Here is a 23,350-nt window from a genome sequence, read left to right as displayed (position 1 = left end):
TCTGGTATTCCCATCTCTTTCAGAATTTTCCACAATTTATTATGATTCAGAGAGTCAAAGGCTTTGGCATAGTCAATAAAGCAGAAATAGATGTTTTTTTTTTTCTGGGACTCTCTTGCTTTTTCAATAATCCAATGGATTTGGCAATTTGACCTCTGGTTCCTCTGCCTTCTCTAAAACCAGCTTGAACATTTGGAAGTTCACGGTTCACGTATTGTTGAAGCCTGGCTTGGAGAATTTTGAGTATTACTTTACTAGCGTGTGAGATGAGCGCAATTGTGCGCTGCTGCTGCTGCTGGGACGAGCATCCTGGTGGGCTGCCGTCTATGGGGTCACACAGAGGCTGCTGAGTCGCTTCAGTCGTGTCCGACTCTATGCGACATCATAGATGGCCTCCTACCAGGCTCCTCTGTCCCTGGGATTCTCCAGGCAAGAACACTGGAGTGGGTTGCCATTTCATTCTCCAATGCATGAAAGTGAAAAGTGAAAGTGAAGTCGCTCAGTCGTGTCTGACTCTTAGTGACCTCATGGACTGCAGCCTACCAGGCTCCTCCGTCCATGGGATTTTCCAGGCAAGAGTGGAGCGGGGTGCCATTGCCTTCTCCGCAATTTTGCACTAGTTTGAGCATTCTTTGGCATTGCCTTTCTTGGGGATTGTGGTGAAAACTGACCTTTTCCAGTCCTGTGGCCACTGCTGCTTTCCAAATTTGCTGGTATTTTGAGTGCAGCACTTTCACAGCATAATTTTTAGGATTTGAAAGTTATGACCAACCTAGACAGCATATTAAAAAGCAGAGACATTACTTTGCCAAAAAAGGTCCATCTAGTCAAGGCTATGGTTTTTCCAGTAGTCATGTATGGATATGAGAGTTGGACTATAAAGAAAGCTGAGAGCTGAAGAATCGATGCTTTTGAACCGCAGAGTTGGAGAAGACTCTTGAGAGTCCTTTGGACTGCAAGGAGGTCCAACCAATCCATCCTAAGGGAGATCAATCCTGAGTGTTCATTGGAAGGACTGATGTTGAATCTGAAAGTCCAATACTTTGGCCACCTGATGTGAAGAGATGACTCATTTGAAAAGACTCTGATGCTGGCAAAGATTGAAGGTAGGAGGAGAAGGGGACAACAGAGGATGAGATGGTTGGATGGCATCACCACTCAATGGACATGAGTTTGGGTAAACTCTGGGAGTTGGTGATGGACAGGGAGGCTGGCATGCTGCAGTCCATGGGGTCGCAAAGTGTCAGACACGACTGAGTGACTAAACTGAACTGAACAGTGAGTCTTAATATATGGTAGTAAGACCTCCAGTTTTAAAATTTATTGTTCTTAAAGATTTACTGGTCTATTTATAAGCCTTTGCTTTTACATATGTATTTTAGAATTATCAATTTCTGCAAAGAGGTCACCTCTTAGGATTTTGAGCAGATTACATTGAATTGATAGATTAGTTTATGGATACATTGACATCTTTAAATACTGAATCTTCTCATCCATTAACTAATATGCCCCTTCATTTGTTTATGTAGTTTCTTTTGAAAGTGAAAGTGTTACTTGGTTGTGTCTGACTCTGTGACCCCATAGACTGTAGATCGCCAGACTTTTCTGTCCATGGAATATTCGAGGCAAGAATACTGAAGTGGGTCGGCATTTCCTTCTCTAGGGGATTTTCCCAACCTAGGGATCAAACTTGGGTATATCCTGTAGTTTTCAGTGTAGAGTATTATACATCTTTGATCTGCTCAGTATTTAAAAAATTTTTCATATTTATAGGGACCATTATCTTACTATATTTCTTAAGATCACAAAATGGTAAGAAAAACCAGACATGGATTTGTCCTCACTGAAGCATAAAATCTTGTGCTACTAAAGAGTTTATCATATTCATAGGTTAAATAGTAATTTTGTGTCACTAAAGCAACCATATAACTCATATTAAATTAATATTGAATTTTATGGATTTCATGAACCTATTTTTGCTCTTAGATTTATTTAAGTTTCATTATATAAAGTCAGTTTAATTAACATCATGACAAAAATATTTCATTGTTGGGGATCTACAAGAACTTTTTCCTTACAAAATATCTGTATCAGTGAAGTTTGAAAAATTGCTTAGGGGAATATTTTTTGCCTTTTTCATGTTAATTGTCAAGTTGAGTGTCAAATGCATAGGTATATAATTGTGGACAAAATAGCTCAAAAAACTTTCCAGAAATAGCCTCTATATCTATGGTCATAGATTTTATTTGTTTTTTATTTTTATAAAAATTTTTATAAGATTTTTATTTTTTCCTATGTTCTTCCTGAAGAAAATATTCTCTCCCAAAACTCTCATTAAATATGAAGAGGAAACATTCTGATCTGTCAAAAGACATAGGTAAGCTCCAAGTCTATGGTCCATGAGAAATTAACTTGCAGTTTTGGGTCATTTGTTTATGGGCCATTGTTCATATCTGGTTAAAACACTGATGCTATCTTGGTAGTGTTCTGAGAAACAAAAAGTGTACAAATACATGAGCTATTTTTTTGGACTGAGTTCAAACCCAATGGATTTTAGAGAATTTTTGTTGAGATTTTCTTGTTTGTTTGTTTTTGTTTTTATATTTGATTTAACAGGATCTCTGGAACACTGTTCTGTGAGCACTTTGGGTAAGCTAATTAAAGTGTAAACGTATATTTATAGAAACACCCAATATTTGGGTGAAAAGTGAAGACCTTAAAATTGATTAGATATTTCCAAAGAGGTATATTTGACATCATGTAATTTAAACATTCAGATGTACTACTAGTTTCCTCTCTTCCTCCCTGCCCCCAGTGCTTGACATCAGTAACCATGGTTGTTGTTGTTCAGCCCTTAAGTCATATCCAACTCTTTGAGACCCTGTGGAAAAGAGCATGTCAGGTTCTTCTGTTCCTCCACTATCTCCTGGAGTTTGCACAAATTCATATACACTGAGTTGACGATGCTATTTCATCCTCTGCTGCTCCCTTCTTTTGCCTTCTATTTTTCCTAGTATCCGGGTCTTTTTCAGTGAGTTGGCTTTTTGCATCAGGTGGTCAAAGTATTGGAGCTTCAGCTTCAGTATCAGTCCTTCCAATGAGTATTTAGGGTTGATTTCCTTTAGGACTGACTGATTTGATCTCCTTGTTGTCCAAGGGACTCTCAATAGTCTTCTGACTGATTTGATCTCCTTATTGTCCAAGGGGCTCTCAATAGTCTTCTCTGCTGCCAAGTCGCTTCAGTTGTGTCCAACTTTGTGTGACCCCACAGACGGCAGCCCACCAGCCTCCCCTGTCCCTGGGATTCTCCAGGCAGGAACACTGGAGTGGGTTACCATTTCCTTCTCCAATGCATGCATGCATGCGAAGTTGCTTCAGTCGTGTCTGACTCTGTGCAACCCTGTGGACAGTAGCTAGGCAAGAATACTGGAGTGGGTTGCCATTTCCTTCTCCAAGTCTTCTCTAGACTACAATTCAAAAGCATCAGTTCTTCAGCACTCAACCATCTTTATGATCCAACGCTCACATCCATACATGACTACTGGAAAAACAATAGCACTGACTATATGGATTTTGCCAGCAAAGTGATGTCTCTGCTTTTTAATACGCTGTCTAGGTTTGTCATAACTTTCCTTTCAAGGAGCAAGCATATTTAAATTTCATGGCTGCAGTCACGTCTGCAGTGATTTTGGAGCCCAAGAAAAGAAAATATGTTACTGCTTCCACATTTTCCCTCTTCTGTTTGCCATGAAGTGATGGGACTGGATATCATGATGTTAGTTTTTTGAATGCTGGCTTTCGAGCCAGCTTTTTCACTGTCTTCTTTCACCTTCATCAAGAGGCTTTTTACCTCCTCTTCACTTTGTGCTGTTAGAGTAGTATCATTGCCAGTCCGAGGTTGTTGATATTTCTCCCAGCAATCCTGATTCTAGCTTGTGAGTTACCCAGCCTGACATTTTCAATGATGTACTCTGCATAGACGTTAAATAACCAGGGTGACATAAAGCCTTGTCATACTCTTTTCCTAATTTTGTAGTCAGTTGTTCCATGTCTGGTTCTAACTGTTGTTTCTTGACCCACATACACATTTCATAGGAGACAAGCAAGATGGTCTGGTACTCCTATTTCTTTAAGAATTTTTCACATTTTGTTGTGATCCATACAGTCAAAGGCTTTATCATAGTTAATGAAGCAGAAGCAGATTTTTTTTTTTTTTGGAATCCCCTTGCTTTCACTGTGATCCAACGAGTGTGCCGGCAATTTGATATCTGATTCCTCTGCATTTTCTAAACCCAGCTTGTACATCTGGAAGTTATTGGTTCACATACTGCTAAAGCCTTGTTTGAAGGATTTTAAGCTTAATTTTGCTAGCATGTGAAATGAGCACCATTGTATGGTAGTTTGAACATTCTTTGGTATTGCTCTTCTTTGGGATTGGAATGAAAACTGATCTTTTCCAGTCCTGTGGCCACTGCTGAGTTTTCCAAATTTGATGACATATTGAGTAACCATGGCAGTAATCTCAAATGCCAGGTTCTGTGTTTTATAAATATGTGTTTAATTGAAATAGATTTGCTTATGAATGCAGAGAAAATTTTGTTTGTTAAAAAAATAGTGCTGTTAACTCTTGAGAAAAAGCCATGTGAAAAATAATTTCTGTAAAGGTATCATTCATCTTACTATATCTATAAGCTCATTATGAAAGATCTAAAAATGTAGACATTTGAAATTAGGGGAAAGAGAGGCCCTAGTTTTTTTCAAGATGTTGTTCTCCAACTAGTGTGTGACTAATAGGGAAGGTATGTGACTCCTGGGGCATCCCTGAAGGTAGAGTGAATGAGCAAATTCTTAGCTGCATTATGACATCACCAGAGAGCGTGACTTGGGTCAAGAGCTTGGCAGGAGACTTGGGAACCGTAGAATCAACAGCAATCTAGACTGGCAAGCCAACATACTAGCCACCATAAAACTGAAAAGGGAGCTTATTGTACCTCATGCACAGCAGCAGGTTTAACAGAGAGTAGACATGTTTATAGTCCCAGATTTACAGCACACCTTATAAACACCTTATTACTTAGAATCCAGTCTGCTGTCCTAGAAACTAAGAATATGACTTTGTTAAGCAGTAGGATTTGTTGACAGAAATGTCTTGACTAAGTTTGCCATTGTGGTTAACCAAAATGCATTTACTCCTGGGAAAGTAAACACAAGTGAACAAAATGCCTCTTATACTACAATACAGTAAGTTTCAAATTGACCAAACTTAATGCTATGACATAAATATGCTTAATGTTTATGGAATTTTTTAGAAACCTTTTGCCATGTTGGGCTTACCATCCTGTATAAGTCTTACTGAATGGGAATGTGTTTTCAGAATTACATGTGCTTAAAGACTTCATCAGAAATATTCAGAAAACCTGCCATGAATACCAGGGCTGACCACGCAGCAAATAAAATGGGTCATGGTCTCCTTAGACATTAACATATACAATTCAGTTCTGCACCATGTAATAGCTACATACTGAAATAGTTAGCAACAATTAAAAATAGAGAACTAATGGAAGATAATGTTGAATAAATATTATAAAGCCACATGAAAGTATTTTCAAGAAAAGCAAAGTATCTGGTTGAAACCCACACAGTTGAGGAAATTCCTAGGGAAGAATAAAAATTCAGACCAATCTTCTGGTGTTTAAAAATTCATGTATTTAACAGTAGATAAAATGCCTGGTTTGGAGGTAAAGGACTTTTGAAATTACAGACTCATAGAACCATGGGAGTAGAACCAAATCAGCTTAGCAGGTTTATTATACTTTCAGGCTTATAGTCACCCCTCTCCAAACCTCAAAAATTCTATGGTAGGAAAGTTCGATATGTCAGATATAAATGGGTATCCATGATTATATAGTTTGGATCTGCAATAATCCATTTTTTTGCAACACAATGTGCATCAAAAAGACCTACAGGTCATTACTAAGAAGATGGTGTCTGTGTTATAAAATGTGAGTAAATAGTCATTGATTTACTGAATCCCACAAAGTAGATTTTGTAAATGACAAAAACCTGGAAATCTTTTAACAAAACTGTGCAACTGACTTCAGGAGCCACAGCAAAGGAAACTAACCACATGAAACCATAAAAACATTTTTACAAGTTTAAAATATGAGAGATGTTGCTCTATAGTAGCATATTAAAAAATATCTGTGTTTGTTGACTAAGCTCCATGAATCTCCTCCAAATCAATTGCAATTATAGACCACATTAACAGAAATAGAATGTTTCAAATGAAAGAGTTGATGGTTGCAATCAAGATAGGAATTACTGTTCACAGTTCTGGGCATACAAATTAAAACTGACATTAACAACCTGAAGTTAATCCAAAGGAAAGCAATTTAAATAAAAAGATTAGTATCACACATTCTCACATTATGAGAAATTTAAAAAATCAGAGATGTTTGGCTTGTAAAAATTTTTTTTTGAAGGAATATGATCATTGACTCAAATACATTGGATAGAGCACAATCTAGTTTTGTCCTAGGTTCAAAAAATAGAGAAGTTATAAGGAAAGCAACAAAACTTGAGAATGAATTTTCTAAACAAATAAGTAAAGCTGTCCAAAAATAAGAGAGTCTTCCTTGGGAGGACAGACCACTGAAAGTGATGCATTGTTGACTAAATCAATGGTAGTTGTTGTAGGAGGGAATGAAACTCTGGAGGGAAGAGGGGCTAGAGTATAGTTTTAAAATGGTTAAGTGGAATCTTAGCATCTGCAAAGAAACAAAAAAACTGAGTAATATGTTGGGGTTCTGTCTCCCTCTTCAGCCAAAACATATTTTACTAAATCTATTTTATATGTGCTCTATCCATGATTTCATTTTATAAAAGGCATGTCCTTTTATTTATTTATTTATTTATTTTAATTTTTATTTTTACTTCATTTTACTTTACAATACTGTATTGGTTTTGCCATATATTGACATGAATCCACCACAGGTGTACATAAGTTCCCAAATATGGACCCCGCTCCCACCTCCCACCCCATATCATCTCTCTGGATCATCCCTGTGCACCAGCCCCAAGCATCCTGTATCCTGCATCAGACATAGACTGGCGATTCATTTCTTACATGATAGTGTACATGTTTCAGTGCCCTTCTCCCAAATCATCCCACCCTCTCCCTCAGAGTCCAAAAGTCCGCTCTACACATCTGTGTCTCTTTTGCTGTTTCACATACAGGGTCATCATTACCATCTTTCTAAATTCCATATATATGCATTAGTACACTGTATTGGTGTTTTTCTTTCTGGCTTACTTCACTCTGTATAATCGGCTCCAGTTTCATCCATCTCATTAGAACTGATTCAAATGAATTCTTTTTAATGGCTGAGTAATACTCCATTGTGTATATGTACCACAGCTGTCTTATTCATTCATCTGCTGATGGACATCTAGGTTGTTTCCATGTCCTGGCTATTATAAACAGTGTTGCGATGAAAATTGGGGTACATGTGTCTCTTTCTATTCTGGTTTCCTCGGTGTGTATGCCCAGCAGTGGAATTGCTGGGTCATAAGGCAGTTCTATTTGCAATTTTTTAAGTAGTCTCCACATTGTTCTCCATAGTGGCTGTACTAGTTTGCATTCCCACCAACAGTGTAGGAGGGTTCCCTTTTCTCCACACCCTGTCCAGCATTTATTACTTGCAGACTTTTGGATCACAGCCACTCTGACAGGTGTGAAGTGGTACCTCATTGTGGTCTTGATTCGCATTTCTCTAATAATGAGTGATGTTGAGCATCTTTTCATGTGTTTGTTAGCCATCTGTACGTCTTCTTTGGAGAAATGTCTACTTAGTTCTTTGGCCCATTTTTTGATTGGGTCGTTTATTTTTCTGGAATTGAGCTGCATAAGTTACTTGTATATTTTTGAGATTAGTTTTTGTCAGTTGTTTCATTTGCTATTATTTTCTCCCATTCAGAAGGCTGTCTTTTCACCTTGCTTATATTTTCCTTTGTTGTGCAGAAGCTTTTAATTTTAATTAGATCCCATTTGTTTATTTTTGCTTTTATTTCCAGCATTCTGGGAGGTGGATCATAGAGGATCCTGCTGTGATTTATGTCTGAGAGTGTTTTGCCTATGTTCTCCTCTAGGAGTTTTATAGTTTCTGATCTTACATTTAGATCTTTAATCCATTTTGAGTTTATTTTTGTGTGCGGTGTTAGAAAGTGATCTAGTTTCATTCTTTTACAAGTGGTTGACCAGTTTTCCCAGCACCACTTGTTAAAGAGATTGTCTTTACTCCATTGTATATTCTTGCCTCCTTTGTCAAAGATAAGGTGTCCATATGTGTGTGGATTTATCTCTGGGCTTTCTATTTTGTTCCATTGATCTATATGTCTGTCTTTGTGCCAGTACCATACTGTCTTGATGACTGTGGCTTTGTAGTAGAGCCTGAAGTCAGGCAAGTTGATTCCTCCAGTTCCATTCTTCTTTCTCAAGATTGCTTTGGCTATTCGAGGTTTTTTGTATTTCCATACAAATCTTGAAATGATTTGTTCTAGTTCTGTGAAAAATGTGGCTGGTAGCTTGATAGGGATTGCATTGAATTTGTAAATTGCTTTGGGTAGTATACTCATTTTCACTATATTGATTCTTCCAATCCATGAACACGGTATATTTCTCCATCTATTAGTGTCCTCTTTGATTTCTTTCATCAGTGTTTTATAGTTTTCTATATATAGGTCTTTAGTTTCTTTAGGTAGATGTATTCCTAAGTATTTTATTCTTTTTGTTGCAATTGTGAATGGAATTGTTTCCTTAATTTCTTTTTCTACTTTCTCATTATTAGTGTATAGGAATGCAAGGGATAACACGCTTCTGAATAACCAACAAATCACAGAATAAATCAAAAAAGAAATCAAAATATGCATAGAAACAAATGAAAATGAAAACACAGCAACCCAAAACTTGTGGGGCACTATAGAAGCAGTGCTAAGAGGAAAGTTCATAGCAATACAGGCATACCTCAAGAAACAAGAAAAAAGTCAAATAAATAACCTAACTCTACAACTAAAGCAACTAGAAAAGGAAGAGTTGGAGAACCCCAGAGTTAGTAGAAGGAAAGAAATCTTAAAAATTAGGGCAGAAATAAATGCAAAAGAAACAAAAGAGACCATAGCAAAAATCAACAAAGCCAAAAGCTGGTTCTTTGAAAGGATAAATAAAATTGACAAACCATTAGCCAGACTCATCAAGAAACAAAGAGAGAAAAATCAAATCAATAAAATTAGAAATGAAAATGGAGAGATCACAACAGACAATACAGAAATACAAAGGATCATAAGAGACTACTATCAGCAATTATATGCCAATAAAATGGACAACGTGGAAGAAATGGACAAATTCTTAGAAAAGTACAACTTTCCAAAACTGAACCAGGAAGAAATAGAAAATCTTAACAGACCCATCACAAGCACGGAAATTGAAACTGTAATCAGAAATCTTCCAGCAAACAAAAGCCCAGGTCCAGACGGCTTCACAGCTGAGTTCTACCAAAAATTTCGAGAAGAGCTAACACCTATCCTACTCAAACTCTTCCAGAAAACTGCAGAGGAAGGTAAACTTCCAAACTGATTCTATGAGGCCACCTAATACCAAAACCTGACAAAGATGCTACAAAAAAAGAAAACTACAGGCCAATATCACTGATGAACATAGAGGCAAAAATCCTCAACAAAATTCTAGGCATGTCCTTTTAAAAAAAATTTATAAACCATTTGGGAAGATGATTTCTGAAGTCAATTCAGATCTAGAAAAATTGCTTCTTTATGGTGTGACCCACTGTCATTTTACTGATTAAAGTAGCTCTGTTTATTGAAACGCTAGTACTCAGAGGGCTTGGAGCATCGCACATGAAGGTTAACTTAATATCTGCTGCCAAGAATATGGCTTGGGCAGAAGAGAATAATTCATAAGCAGCAATATGGGGAAGTAATATCTAGGTAAATTAGAAGAGAAAACCTGCAGTTTAGAGATATGCGATATTGCAGTAATTTTCAGGACCACATGAATGCTGTTCACAGCAGTGTGAAAGAGGAAACACCCTTGGCCTCCAAGGAGTTTCTCAGTGCTGATACTACTCAAATTAGATTGCATTTCCAGTGGAGCACTAATTTTATGAGTTGCTTGTAGAAAACTTAAGTCTCTGAGGACAGGAAAGAAAAAGGCTGATTTCATTTTTCAGATATTTTAGCATGTTAAGACCTCTGGGTTAATTCCAAATAAAGTGTACATCCTTGTTCAGCCACCCTCTGTCACAGAGAAGCAGTTGATAATTTAGAAGTGTTTTCCCAGACATGATCTCATTTGTCTCTCAATGATGACCTAAGGATATAGGGCATGCATTTTCTTTCAATCTCATTTTCCAGATGAGGGAATTGGAAACAATAAGTGACCAGACCAGGTCACACAGCTACTAAGTAGGGGGGCCAGGATGAAATCTTTCTTGATCCCAAGTTTAAAGGCCTTTTGCAATATATTTAGCACAAGAATTTTTCAACTAAGGAGTTCTGATAAAGCTCATAGTGCCCTTAAACTTTGTTTGTTTGTTTGTTTTTCTTACTATTTCTTTGTATCTGATACACAGCTAACTGCTACTTGACACAGTCTTAGCATTGGATATATAAGTGGACCAAAAACCCCCACTTAGATTCAAATAGTAACATCTCTATTAAAAATCAACAGTCCTCTAGAAATAAACAGGTCTATTTAAAAAAACTTAATTCAGTGACTCAGCAAATCGTGCTGTGATAGCTTTCAGTAATTACTTTTTATTTTTGTTTTTGTTTTCTTAAGTGTCTATGGTAAGAGAAGCATGCAGAAAAACATGCTTTGCGTGCGCTTTTATTTTTATTGCCTCTTCTACCACTTGAGAATGTCTGGCCTTCGCCAACCTTTTGAATGCCTGGCAGATGGACCAGTCTTAGTAAATCACCTTGAATCAGCTGAAAACAAATGTAAGAGCTGGTAAGAAGCAAGATTTCCCCCAAATGGTGTCCTTGAATCTTGGCGGTTTTTTTCATTATTTTTTTTATTTTTATTTTTTTATTTTTATTAAACTTTTCAATTTGTATTGGAGTATGGCCGATTAGCAATGTTGTGATAGTTTCAGCTGGACAGCAAAGAGATTCAGCTATACATATACATGTATCCATTTTCCCCTAGACTCAATCCCATCGAGGATGGCACATAACATTGAGCAGTCATTTTTTTCTGACAGTTTAATCTCCAGTTTGAGACTTCAAAGTATAGAATGCCAGGGTCTTGGGTGCAAGGATTATTTTTAAAAAAAGTAATCTAGAATGGCCTCTATGGGAAGCAGAGAAAAAGCTGCATGGATACTCTTATCCACTTTTTTTTTTCTTTCCTACTTTTATGCTTCGATTTTTCTTCACTGTTCTCAAGAAGAGAGTAGATGGTGTCTATTAGGAGACCATTTACTTTCGCAGCCAATGCAGAGCAATTTTCATAAGATCAGTTCTGTTCTCCTGGGTCAGTCCAGATGAAGATAGAGTTTCTCAAAGGATAGTCCTTGTTCTGTGCAATACTCTGGCATAAGAGCTCCATTTTCAACCACACACTATATTCCTTCTGTGCAGAATCATAGTTATAAGAGAAATCCCACAGTTAAGAAATTGATTGTTCTTTGTTTAACTTAGCATGTTGCAAAGTTTGTTGGCCATTGTGCTGATCCTCTGCTTGCCCTTTCTCTGCTCTCCCTAAATTGGGGGATAAGAGGAAGGGAGAGAGCACTCTGGCAAGCTGTGTTTGTTCAGGCTTCCATGGAATCTAGCCTCCTGCTGTGTTTGGTTAATGTCAGGCTATGATGGGAAACTGGGAGAAAGGAAGAAGGAGAAACCAGGGTGTCCTTTCTTCTAATGGGTGGTCCTAGATTCACTTCTTTCCTTTGCACTGAGAGTAGTAGGGGATTCCTGCTATTGCTAACCTATGAGTTGTTTTGCAAGTGGAGAGCCATGTGGTTTTCCAGAAATGTCCATAGCATTCTGCTTGCCAAGGCTCACAGAACATGCTCACTTGTCCTGGCAGTGGAGCACTAACTGCATAGATGTCAGTATGGTGGAAATATTATCTTATGTAGCAGATATATTATGGAAATATTTTAGTGTTTTCTCTATACCTGGCCCAAACTTATAAAGTTATGTATATAGCTATATATATGTATGTATATTTACAATTATGCATACATATTTCTTTTCCTAGAGATATCTGAAATTCGTATTTGTAAAAGAGATTTACTTATTCACAAGCATTCAAATTCAGCACTACCAATAAATTTGATACATCAATCTCTCAAGATTTTAATAACACAAAATTCCTAAATATGAAGTCATTTAGATAAGATTCTACATTGTAGAATCAAAATCACTATTAATTTATTCAGCAATTTCATAAATGTTCTACCTAAAATTTTGATAATACAAGTTTTCTGTGACACATATCTCTGAGATGGTAGGTCTTAAAATATTTAAAAATCTGCAATGGTCATTATAAAATCACTCCCTCAGAAAAATAGAAAAGTAGAAATAGAGAGTGAATTTAAATCTGTATTGAAAAAAATCTTAGGTTGAGTATGGAAAAAATACCTTGGGGATGGGTGACCTCTGCAATCTTAATCAGGTAAAAATAGGAAGAGAATTGAGTCATGCTAACAGGAAGAATTTCCTGTTAGAAAAATTTTGTGGATCTGGTTTATGAAACAGATCTCATGACTGTATATTATCATTTATGTTGTTCCTTGAGGAACCTAAGATATTTCAAAATATGCTACCTTGACTACTTCAAATAATTTTCTTTTAACATTGTTTATATTATCACTTTCCGGAGAAAATTACTTCAAATAGATGTTCCAGAGGGACACTTCTGCCATCCAAATGATGTGGGTTTTATGAGTGGGTCTTGGTCTGAATCCACAAGCTTCTCATAACTTGGTATCTTTAGATAAGCAGAGATTAAACCCACATCAAGAGTTAAAGATCAGCAACAAGGTAAACAAGTGTCACAAATATCTAATCTCGCTTTATACAGATGGGGTTATATAAATAGCCTTCTTGACATTATTGTAGCCTCACTGAGTATCATGAGGCTTCCTTTATAGCTCAGTTGGTAAAGAATCTGCCTGCAATGCAGGAGACCCAGGTTTGATTCTTGGATCAGGAAGATCTCCTGGAGAAGGAAATGGCAACCCACTCCAGTATTCTTGCCTGGAGAATCCCATGGATAGAGGGGCCTGGCAGGCTATAGTCCATGGGGTTGCAAGAGTCAGACACAACTAAGCAACTAAACCACCACCGCTGAGTGTCATAAAAACACTACTTTAGTTTACAGAAATTCTCACTGGCTTAAAATTCCTTATATTTTAAGGGAATTATTCCCCTTAAGTCTAGATCCAGGAAAACAGTGTACACGTGATAGTTATGACATACTTATGACATCTAAGCTGCTCAGAGCCTACGCTTGTGGCAATGGCAAATGGTAAACACCTATATAGCTATCATTATGCACCAGGCGCTGCTCCAAAAAAATCAGGCCTCCCACAAGCAGCCAGTAAAACCCCAACTACTTCAAACACCTTTAAACTCAATCACTGCACTACTAGCTATCAGCTCTTTACAAAAATTGCATTTTAATATTTTCAGTATAGTGAAACATTGAGCTCTAGAGTCAATTTGTTTCCACCCTTTACTATTTGAATTCATAAAAGCTAACTTCTTTGAGATTCAGTTTCTTCATCTTAAAAGTGAATAGAACACCCTCTCCTCCCTTTCCCATGCAGAGGGGCCAAGGCAGCTCTGAGTGAGATGCAGTGGTGTTAGGGCTGGAGTTCAGGTCCTCCAAAGAGAAATTTGGCAGGAGGCATTAGCCTTTAGTCAGCCAGGAGCATACACACACAGGAGTGCAAGTCTCTGTTCTTATCAAAGACAGTTGCCAATGAGAGATTTACCACCTGATGGCCACATGATGTGAAGAGCTGACTCATTTGAAAAGACCTTGATGCTGGGAAAGATTGAGGGCAGGGAAGGGGACCACAGAGGATGAGATGGTTGGATGGCATCACCGACTCAATGGACATGGGTTTGGGTGGACTCTGGGAGTTGGTGATGGACAGGGAGGCCTGGTGTGCTGTGGTTCATGAGGTCGCAAAGAGTTGGATGTGACTGAGCAACTGAACTGATATGCCAGGGCTCGTCTGAACCCTGGGAAAATAAAACAGTCAATTCAGTGCTTGCCTACTGCACAGTCTTTACACTTGGGTAAGAAAAGTGTTGAAATTCTAAGGTTTGATCACTCTCTCTCTTTCTCACACACACACACAGAGAATGAATTTCCTCATTAACATACTTTAGGTGAGATGGAGAAGGCTAAGTGGATTTGCTAGCAGGAACATTCTATTCTCTAAGGACTATTTACCCTAGAATAGAGAATTTATAAATTGGGTAAATATCCTAGAGGACCTTTGGAAAGGGATAGGAGAGTTTAGATTTAGAGGTAGCATTCACTGAATAACAACAAGATGACTAACTGGCATTTAGTTGTTATTTTGGAACTATTACAAATACATTCAAATACAAAAATTACTCTCTACCATGGAAAATTGTATCTTTACAGTGATTTAAAGCATATCAATTCTGACCATGGTCATTTTGTCTTTATTTACATTCATATCTTAATGCAGACAGATGCAGATATAGAAATAAAATGAAATTAACAAAAATTTTAAACTCATAACAGTGAGTATATTTTGTTTAAAAAATAATAAAGGGACTAGATATCCTGAAAAATTTCCACTAAAACACATAGAGTACTGAATGAAATACTTCACATATCTTTTATATTTATGGTTCATTTGAATTCTCAGATAAAGCAGAGTGGGAAGCTGATGCCAAATCTTCAGCTGCTCAGGGCATTTGACAATCTGATGCCTTGAAGCTTGAGTATGAAGGTGGGTGGGTGGGGGTAAGCAAGATGTGCAGAAGGAACTGAGACCCCAGATTAAAACTGGGACCCCTGAAGGTCTGTGCCCTGAGTCAAAGTTTGCTGTATTATCATTTATACATTTTTATATGTCTGGAATATTTCATTATATTTATTTTTAAGTTTTAAAAGGAATTAAAAGCATGGGAAATTAATTTTTTTTCCCTTGAGGGTTACATAAATTAATTTTTATTTACCTAGCTAAATATTAAAGTGAATTTTTATTTTAGCAATTTCTAATTTAACAGTTTTTGACCTGTCAGAAGAGTGTAATCTCCTTGGTTCTGTCTCATCTCAACAAAAATTTGAAGTGACGGACATTAAAGCCCTCAGCGTGTCACAGCTCTCAGATCGTGTTGTAGCTCTTAGATAGATCAATGTTACAGCTCCATGTTACAGCTCAGTTTTATTTAGAAAATAGCAGGAGAGTACATCCTCAAGGCCTGAGGTCATACTGATCCAAAGAAGCGAAGAGAAGAGAGAGCCCCGGCCCTTTGGCTCCTCATTTTGTGTTTTTTCCTCCCCCCGCCCCTACCGCCCCAGGCCTGCCCTGTGTAAATTGGCCAAGCCAGGAGTGCTGTTTGCTCTACCTGAGGTCCTCACTCCAGTCCTCTGACCTTCCTTTGTTCTATTTTAATGGGCTTTTCCCTTCCTTGTCTTTTAGCCACTGCCATTCTGGACTCCTGTTTCCTATTCTAACTACCTAACAGACCCATAATAGTATAAAAAAATACTAGATAATTGGTTCTCAATTATGAAAAGTATGGTATGGATAAGCCTGGCTAACTAAAAGTAATTTCTTCTAGGGTTTTGACAGTTTTACAGTCTAGTTACTCAGCCAACATAAGTGGTATGCAGGCTACTCTAAGTAATTGAATACATGTATCTCATGGGTTGAAGCCACTCCCTGCTCACTCAAACATCTCCATTTTTAATTGCTCTTTCTGGTGCTGATCCTGAAGAAGTCTCTTTGGCTCTTTATCATCAGTGAGATAAACTCCATACCAGTGCAGAAGCGCACATGTCCCCCCCACCCCCCAGGGAGCTTGTGCATGACTAGATTTTGGCTATATATGTTCTCCCTTGATCTGGCTTTGGTGAAAAAGCCACCAAGTAAAACTGGATGCAGCTTTTCAGATCCAGACCTTGGAGCATAATTTGAAATAAATAAGAGTCGGCACCAAAATATTAGCATTCTTGAGGAGAATGGATGTACATTTGTTTTCTCGATAAGAACAGCAATCTTCATTATGTGCCAGGAAAAAATTCTAAACACTTTCAACTTATCTTGTTTAATCATCAAGACATTACAGAAGAAGAAATATAATCATTTCCATTTTGTAAATGAGGAAATTGAGGCTCAGAGATGGTAAGTATCTTGCCAACACGTTTAGATGTTGATTGAGTCAGTGGTGAAGCCAGGATTTGGACCAGGGCAATTCATCTCCCCAAATAGAGTTCTGGGGGCTTTTATCTTCTCAATCATGAAGGAAGATGGCTTTGCTAGACAGATATATGAGTAGATGGACTTCTTTCATCTTGGCTAACCTTGGGGAGTAAGTACTAGGGAAATACCTAGCTTATATGAAAAGAATCTTTTTGTTCTGATTTTGATCTAGTTCCCTGGCAGGCTTCTTAAGATCTGTCTTAACACATACATTTCCCTTGCCAAAGAACACGTGGCATGTTTGGACATATGGTCTCATTTTTATGATCTTTTAACCTTTACATATTTTAAATACTTCATGTTGGGATTAATTATTTGTGGTGACCAAGATTGGCAGCAGGTCTGATGGGGCCATGTTTAGCACCCCTAAGGAATGAGAGGATTGATACCCTGTAGAACATATTTCAAAGATAAATATACAAATGCAAAGGAGAGATTCTTGACACACATTAATTAAAAATGTAAAACCCTAGTGATATCTCACAGAAAATTTGTAAATTTATTCTTAGACCTATCATTATAAATGGTTTTGAGATTAACCTTACTGTACTTTGAAACTTTTTTTAAAAGGATAAATATTAGGTAATCTGAATGACTTAGAATATGATCATTTTAGTCTTTATAGGTACTGAAGACAGAGTTGGGCTGGAATGGTAAAAAAAAAAACTGAAAACAGTAAGATTGGATATATGATTCCAACCTTACTAAGCTTTAAAAATTTGCCTCAGGTAACTGGATGGTGTGAATGTCATAGAATTATAAATAACTGTAAAATGTGACAGTAAATCAAGTTCTTATGTCTCTAGGAACTCTTTGACAAGGCAGTTAAAAATGAAATAAAGTGAGTGAAACACCAAGTGAAGTCAAGATCAGATGTATGCTATTCAAAGACCTTATACAATATAAAATTTATATGGTACACATATAATATGTGTTCATCATTTCTTCAACTGCTTGGCTTTAACAAATATGTCAGTGGACATGAGCCTGTCTGTAGAAGTACTGAAGAGGCTAGATTCTGGGGTATAGTTTACTGAAGTTTGGATCTATCATATAAGGTTGTGGGCCTAAATCTTGGACACCTGAATGGTTTGTTTCCTACTCTATAAACAAGGGGTGATTTTTACCCCAGGGAACATTTAGTAAAGTCTGGAAATATTTTTGTCATAACTGTGAAGGGGGTACTATTGGCATCTATTGGGTAGAGGCCAGGGATCCTGTTAAACATTTGACAATGCATAGGAGAACTGCCCAACCCCACAACAAAGAATTATTCAACCCAAAATAAAACAATGTTGAAGTTGAGAAAGTTTATGTAAACCAAGATCACGTAAATTGGTTTTTATAGATACAAGCAGGTTTCTGACTGGATCTTAGAAAAGTCTCTCATGCTATGCAGCTAATTAAAAAAGTCAACCCTGCTCTCCAAAGGCTCCCATTCTACCCCACCTGGTGGGTAGCCTCTGCCAGCATTAGTGTTCCTCCAAAGTGGCTCCAGCTCTGGGAGTCAGCCCCACATATCCACAACAGTTGTGACCAAACTTCTCAGCCAGCCAACACACCAGTCTACCTGCAGTAGTCAGAACTCAACCAAAACAGGAGAGCATGTGCAGCCCATACATGGGGTACCCTGGAGCACCTAGCTCTGGTGACCAGAGGGGATTGAACCACTGGGCACCACAGGACACCTTCTATATAAGGGCACTCTTTCTAACTGGGAAATGTAGCTGATATATGAAATACATAGAGACAAACACCAGTTAGGCAAAATAAGAAGACAAAAGAATGTCTTCCAAACAAAAGAACATACCCTTCCAAATAAATGAAATGGAGATAAGCAATTTACCAGATAGAGTTGGAAGTAACAGTCATAAATGTGCTCACCGAACCTTGGAGAAGAATGGATGAACACACTGAGAACTTCGATTAAGAGGCAGAAGTGATTTAAAAAAGAACCAATCAAACCTGAAGAATATAATGACAAATAAAAAATACACTAATGGGAATTAACAGCAGAGTAGAGCATGTAGAAGAATGGATCAATAATCTAAAAGACAGGGTGGTGGAAATCACTTGATCAGAATAGCAAAAAGATAAAAGGATGAAAAAGAATGAAGATAGGGACCTCTGAGACAACATCAAGCATACTTATTGTTGCATTTTAGAAGTCTCAAGAAAAGAAGAGAGAGATAAAGGGTTTGAAAAACCTGTTTGAAAAATTAATGGCTGAAAACTTCCCTAACCTGGTGAAGGGAACAAAAATCCAAGTCTTGGAACACAGTGAGCCCAAAAAGATAAATCCAAAGAAACTCACATCAAGACACATTATAATTAAAATGCTAGATGATAAAGATAAAGAGAGACTCAAAAGTATGAAGAGAAAAACAACTAGTTATGTACAAGGGAACTGCCCTATAGAATTATCAACTGATCTTACAGCAAAAACTTTACTATCCTGAAGGAACTGATACTATATACTCAAAGTGTTGAAAGAAAAAGAAATTACAGCCAGGAATACTTTACCTGGGAAGGTTCTCATTCAGAACTGAGGACGAGATGAAGTTTCTAAATAAGCAAAAGCTAAAGGAGTTCATCACCACTTAAGTTGGCTTTACAAAAAATGTTAAAGGGACTTCTTTATAAGGAAAAGGTAATAATTAGAAATAAAATTATGAAGGAAAAAATCTCACTGGTAAAAGCAAACATATAGTAAAGGTAGCAGACAACCACCTATTAAGCTATTATAAAAGTTAAAAGACAATATAGCAAAAATCATCTATATCTACAAAAGTTAATCAATACACAAAACAAAAAGATGCAAAATATGATGCCAAAAACATAAATGTGTGATAGGAGGGTGAACTCAGGCAACCATCAACTTAAAATAGACTGCTATATACAAAGGGTGTTATAAATGAACCTCATGGTAACCACAAACCAAAAACCCATAACAGATATAAAAAAAATAAACAGAAAAGAGTGCTAACATAGAAGTAAAGAAAGTCATCAGGGTATCCCTGGTAGCTCAGTGGTAAAGAATCTGCCTGCCAATGCAGGGGACATAGATTCAATCCCTGGTCTGGCAAGATCCCACATGCTGTGGAGCAACTAAATCTGTGCACCACAACTATTGAGTCTGAGCTCTAGAGCCTGGGAACCACAACTACCCCCTGCTGCAACTACTGAAGCCCGTGCACTCTAGAGCTTGGGCTCCACAAGAGAAGCCAATGAAATGGGAAGCCCATGCACTACAACTAGAGAGTAGCCCCTGCTCCCCACAACTAGAGAAAAGCCATGCAGCAACAAAGATCCAGCACAGCCAAAAATAAATGGATAAAAAAAGAAAGGCATCAAATCACCAGAGAAAAGAATCAGAAAAGAAACGAACAGAGAACTACAAAAATAATCAGAAAAAATGATCAAAATAGCAATAAGTACATATCTATCAATAATTACTTTAAATGTAAAGAGACTAAATGTTCCAATCAAAACACATAGAGTGGCTGGATGGAATTTTAAAAAGATCCATATACATGTTGTATACAAGAGACTCACTTAAGATCTAAAGACGCACAAACTGAAAAGGAGGTGTTCCACGGAGATGGAAATGGAAAGCTTTAGGGTAGCAATACTTATGCTAACAAAATAGACTTTAAAACAAAGACTGTAACAAGAGACAAAGAAGAGCATTACCTAAAAGGATCATTTTAAGAAGAAGATATAACACCAGGTAGCTCAGTGGTAAAGAATCTGCCTGCCAATGCAGGAAACACAATCCCAGGTCTGGGAAAATCACGTGGAGAAAGTAACGACAACCCACTTTAGTATTCTAGCCTGAGAAATTCCATGCACAGTGGAGCCTGTTGGGCTACATTTCATGGGGTCGCAAAGAGTCAGACACAAATTAGCAACTAAACAACAACAACAACAAAATACGTACCCAACATAGGAAAATGTAAATAAATAAAGCAAAAAGTATTACATATAAAGAGACACATTCACAGTAATATAATAGTAGTAGGGAACTTTACTACCCCCCTACATCAATGGATAGATCATCCAGACAGAAAATCAATTAGGAAACAATGGCCCTTTTAATGACACATTAGCTTAATGAACTTAATAGATAAGTAGAACAACACAGTAAAAAACAACAGAAAACACATTGTTTTTAAGTGCAAATGGTACTTTCTCCAGTATATATCATATTAGGCCATAAAACAGTCTCAATAAATTTAAGCAGGTTGAAATCATATCAGGCATCTTTTCCTACCACAGTGGTATGAAACTAGAAATTAATTACAAGGAGAAAACTGGAAAAAGCACAAACAAAAGGAGGCTAAACCACATGCTATTAAATAACTAATGGATCACAAAGAAAAAAATACCTTGAAATAAAGGAAAATGAAAACATAATGTTCCAAAATCTATAGGAGGCAGCAAAAAAAAGTTCTAAGAGGGTGGTTTACAGTGATACGGGCATACGTCTGAAAACAAGAAAAAGTCTCAGATAAACAGTCTGACCTTCAGTTCAGTTCAGTTGCTCAGTCGTGTCCGACTCTTTGCGACCCCATGAATTGCAGCAGGCCAGGCCTCCCTCTCCATCACAAACTCCCAGAGTTCACTCAGACTCACGTCCATCGAGTCAGTGATGCCATCCAGCCATCTCATCCTCTGTCATCCCCTTCTCCTCCTGCTCCCAATCCCTCCCAGCATCAGAGTCTTTTCCAATGAGTCAACTCTTCACATGAGGTGGCCAAAGTACTGGAGTTTCAGCTTTAGCATCATACCTTCCAAAGAAATCCCAGGGCTGATCTCCTTCAGAATGGACTGGTTGGATCTCCTTGCATTCCAAGGGACTCTCAAGAGTCTTCTCCAACACCACAGTTCTGACCTTACACCTAAATAAACTAGAAAAAAGAACAAAGCATAAAGTCTATATGCTAATAAAAAACTATCAGAAATAGAAATTAAGAAAATAATCTCATTTACAATTGCATCAAAAAGAAAGAAATATCTGGGACTAAATTTAACCAAGTAGATAAAAGACACTGAAAACTATAAAACACCAATGAAAGAAATTAAAGACAACATAAATAAATAGGAAGATATACTATTCTCATGCTTAACAATATTAAACAATATCTTAATATTGCTAAAATATTCATATTACCCAAGGCAATCTATAGATTCAATGCAATTCCTATCAAAATATTGATGGCATTTTTCACAGAACTAGAGCAAATACTCTTAAAATTTGTGTGGAACCACAGAAGACCCTAAATAAGCCAAAGGAATCTTAAGAAAGAACAAAGCTGGAGGGATCATGCGCCCTGGTTTTGAACTATACTACAAAGCTATGGTTTTCAAAACTGTATGGTTGTGGCACAGAAAGAGACACAGAGATCAATGAAACAGACTAGAGAGTACAATACAGTAAGAAATCCATGTTAGTGCTTTCAATACATTTATGAAAAAGGAGCCAATTATATATGATGCAGAAAAGACTTGTCTCTTTAATAAATCGTGCTGGAAAAAAATTGGACAGCTATATGCAAAAAAGTGAAACTGTAACACTTGCTTATACCATATGAATAAGCTCAAATGGGTTAAAGACTTAAATGTAAGACTTGAAACCATAAAACTCCTAGAAGAAAACAGTTTGGTTTCTGACATCAGTTTTAATAATATTTTTGAATCTGTCTCCTCAGGTAAGGGCAACAAAAGCAAAAATAAACAAATGAGTACCTCAAACTAAAAGGTTTTATACAGTGAAGGAAAATACCATCAAAATGAAAAGTTAATTTACTGAATTGGAGAGGATATTTGCAAATGATTCACCCAGTATCCAAACAAACAAATAACTCACATAACTCAATAAGAAAAAAATCAGATTAAAAATGGTTCAGTCAGTCAGTTCAGTCACTCAGTCGTGTCTGCCTCTTTGTGACCCCATGTACTTCAGCACGCCAGGCTTCCCTGTCCATCATCAACTCCCAGAGCCTACTCAAACTCATGTTCATCACATTGGTGATGCCATCCAACCATCTTATCCTCTGTTGTCCACTTCTCCTTCCACCTTCAAACTTTCCCAGCATCAGGGTCTTTTTAAATGAGTCGGTTCTTCAAATCAGGTGGCCAAAGTATTGGAGTTTCAGCTTTAGCATCAGAGCTTCCAAAGAATATTCAGGACTGATTTCCTTTAGGATTTACAGGTTGCAGTCTAAGGGACTCTCAAGAGTCTTCTCCAACACCACATTTCAAAAGCATCAATTCTTCAGCACAAGCTTTCTTTATAGTCCAACTCTCACATCCATACATGACTATAGGAAAAACCATAGCTTCGACTAAATGGACCTTTGTTGGTAATGTAATGTCTCTGCTTTTTAATATGCTGTCTAGGTTGGTCATAACTTTTCTTCCAAGGAGTAAGTGTCTTTTAATTTCCTAACTCCAGTAACCATCTGCAGTGATTTTGGAGGCCCCCCAAATAAAATCTGTCACTGTTTCCATTGTTTCCCCAACTATTTGCCATGAAGTGATGGGACCAGATGTCAGGATCTTCGTTTTCTGAATGTTAAGTTTTAAGCCAACTTTTTCACTCTCCTCTTTCACTTTCATCAAGAGGCTTTTTAGTTCCTCTTCACTTTCTGCCACAAGGGTGGTGTCCTCTGCATATCTGAGGTTATTGATATTTCTCCCAGCAATCTTGATTCCAGCTTGTGCTTCATTTAGCTTGGCATTTTGCATGATGTCCTCTGCATATAAGTTAAACAAGCAGGGTGACAATATACAGCCTTCATGTACTCCTTTCCTTATTTGGAACCAGTCTGTTGTTCCAGGTCCAGTTCTAA

General features: G+C 37.3%; 1 long non-coding RNA gene across 4 annotated transcripts in view; it reads left to right on the top strand.

Moving 5' to 3' along the window:
• Positions 1–23,350, top strand: part of LOC138421634 (uncharacterized) — a 122,725-nt gene that overhangs the window by 20,502 nt on the left and 78,873 nt on the right. For 2 of the 4 annotated variants that reach the window (XR_011249565.1, XR_011249562.1), the window contains 2 exons: positions 923–1,106; positions 2,310–2,377. The exons of the other annotated variants lie outside the window; for them this stretch is intronic. This is a non-coding gene — a long non-coding RNA (uncharacterized lncRNA). The remainder of the gene's footprint in view (positions 1–922; positions 1,107–2,309; positions 2,378–23,350) is intronic. 4 annotated transcript variants of the gene reach the window in all.

Source organism: Ovis canadensis, chromosome 16, assembly GCF_042477335.2.
Source record: "Ovis canadensis isolate MfBH-ARS-UI-01 breed Bighorn chromosome 16, ARS-UI_OviCan_v2, whole genome shotgun sequence".
NCBI lineage: Eukaryota > Metazoa > Chordata > Mammalia > Artiodactyla > Bovidae > Ovis > Ovis canadensis.
This window is presented reverse-complemented; position numbering and strand designations above follow the sequence as displayed.